The 2,710-nt window shown below is 36.8% G+C and overlaps 1 pseudogene; it reads left to right on the top strand.

Moving 5' to 3' along the window:
* The first annotated feature begins 1,334 nt into the window (after nt 1-1,334).
* Nucleotides 1,335-1,453, top strand: LOC148534553 (5S ribosomal RNA; annotated as a pseudogene).
* The last annotated feature ends 1,257 nt before the right edge of the window (nt 1,454-2,710 follow it).

Here is a 2,710-nt window from a genome sequence, read left to right as displayed (position 1 = left end):
TTTCTGGATCAATTTTATCTTCAAACTTGTGGAACAGCAATGGGGACTATTTTTGCACCCAGTTTTGCAAACCTTTTTATGGGCTGTTGGTAGAATGCACACATTTATAATGATCATCCTTTTAAGAAAAATATAATTTTTTACAGATGATATATTTCAATTATATTTTCATAAATTGGGAAGGCACGCCAGATTCTTTTAATCAAGTTTTTATATATATTGCATTCAATGACATGAACGGTATTTACCTCAAACACAAGCACTGAATCCATACAGTTCCTGGATCTTGTACTTGTGAGATCTGGGGAAGAAGTGACCACAAAGAATTTCACTAAAAAAGTTGACATGAACAGCTACGTGCACTACAAGAGTAATCATCTGAAGAGATGGAAAAATAATATCCCATACTCACAATTTCACCAGATAAAGAGAAACTGTAAGAAATTTGCAGATTGTGAACAATTGCAGGTATACACAGATAGATTTAAAGAGAAAGGTTACCCTACCCATGTACTAAATGGAGCACTTAACAAAACCAGGCAATTGGGTAGAAATAAGCTGTTGAACTACAGGGAGAAGGATGAGAAGGAAGAACATATTAAATTTGTCACCACATACAACAGGCATGAACACATTATTAGGAAATCCCTTCAAGACCATTGGAACATCCTACTAATGTATCCTGTTCTGAAAAATTCCCTCCCAGCACAACCACAAATGGTATTTAGGTAATCCAAGAACTTGAAAGACCTTTTAGCTCCCAGTATGATCAGGACCATTCCGGAACAGTCAGCTCTTCTACCAAAGTGCACAGGTTGCTACAAATGTGGGAGATGCAATGTTTGCAGGTTTCTACACCCTGTCAGGAAGATGTTTCACAACAGTGATAAAACCAAGGAATATAAGATTAAACAATTTAAAAACTGCAACACATCCTCAGTTAGTTATTTGCTTGAATATTCCTGTAAGCTAAAGTATGTGGGCAAGACTAAGAGACCACTCAAATTATGGATCCAAGAACATGTCTGGAATATTTGTAACAAAGTACAGACACATGCAGTGTCCAAACATTTTTTTGTCTTTCCACAACTCAGATCCAGAAGAACTTTCCTTCAAATTAATTTAACTGGTGACCCTTGGGGAATGAGGAGGTGATCTCTCCAATTTACTCTCTAGGAGAGAGATGTATTGGATATACGAATTGAAGACACTGCATCCGAATGGGTTCAATGAAAGCTACAAAATAGCTCCCTTTCTATAGCTGTAAAAGTGCAGCATAATTTCAGTCATGCTTTGTTTTACTTATATTTAGCTTTACCTTATACCACACCGCTAACTACAGCCACACTACAGTGGTCATGCCCAACCTCATCTGATCTTGGAAGCTAAGCAGTCCTGGGCCTGGTTAGTACTAGGATGGGAAACCACCTGGGAATCCCTGGTGCTGTAGAATAGTGTGAAGTGGTATATAGGTTTTTTATTATTTATTATTATTATTATTATTATTATTACTATTATTATAGAAGTTTTACCCATGTTGTCCTATATATATATAGATTTGCTAGCCTCATTCCACTGCTGCTTTCTAATACTATGTTTTCTACATTACATATATTGCTGGGAGCACACTTTCACTATTGATGGCCGCTCAAAGATGGCCGCCAGCAAGATAAGCACCTTTTGAAAAACTGTCTCCGACTGTGGACTGCACCAAGTTGGCCGCTGCCACTAGAGCCGGATTGACCGAATAACACATACAGCTTCCTGCAATTGAGGAAGGAAGTCTACTTTTTTATATGCTCATATACATATAAATGTTATTTTTAATTTGTCAGCACTTTAATTATGTATTCCAAACTTTGCCTGTTTTTATTTGACTACCAGTGTAAAAGTGTCTGATTTTATTTTAGTGCTGTTTTATTATTCTACCTATTTCTAGCCTACATTTACAGTGATATTGTATGGAGTATATTTTCTGCCTGATTTGTTTTTACTAAATAAAACAGATGTTATATTTTTAACATACTGCTAAGTCATAATTTTACGGGCTTGAGACACCAGAGGTCACTGTCACCCTATTTTTTGTCTTGTGCTATATAGATATATATATGCTTGGACAGTTTGTGGAGAATCTCAACAGGATTCCCAGCTCCATTAGATTTTCCAGCATATGTAGTCCCAGTCGCATTGATTTCTTAGATGTGACTGTGATGGTGGAGAACAGTTATTTTTCCATCATCATTTTTAAGAAGCCTACCGATAAAAATACCTCCTACCGATAAAAATACCTTATTGCTGGTGTCTAGCTTCCACCCAAAATCTTTGAAAAATGGTTTGCCATTTTCCCAGCTTATCAGAGCAGTTCGTATTACATCTGATCATGAGAAATTGCCAGAGACACTGAATACAATGGGACGCTGGTCATTCAAAGAAGCTATCATCATTCAGAAGTGCAAAAGGCAATACAGAAGTGTCTATGTCTCAATCATGATGAATTACTTGCCTCCAGTGGCAAAAAGGAGAGCAAAGAGAGACTTGTGTTTTCTAGCACATATTCTATTACTTCTGGAATGTTGCGTAAATCAATTTTGAAGCATTGGCACATAATTGCCACTGACCCAGTGATGGACAGTTTATGCCATAATGTGCCATTATTTTGTTACAAATGCAGCCACAATCTGAAGCAATTGATTAGTCCCTCTGATATTAG

This window comes from Taudactylus pleione, unplaced genomic scaffold (genome assembly GCF_031769625.1).
Source record: "Taudactylus pleione unplaced genomic scaffold, aTauple2 ptg000066l, whole genome shotgun sequence".
Taxonomy (NCBI): domain Eukaryota; kingdom Metazoa; phylum Chordata; class Amphibia; order Anura; family Myobatrachidae; genus Taudactylus; species Taudactylus pleione.
The sequence above is the reverse complement of the archived record's forward strand: the minus strand, read 5'-3'. Positions and strand labels throughout refer to the sequence as shown.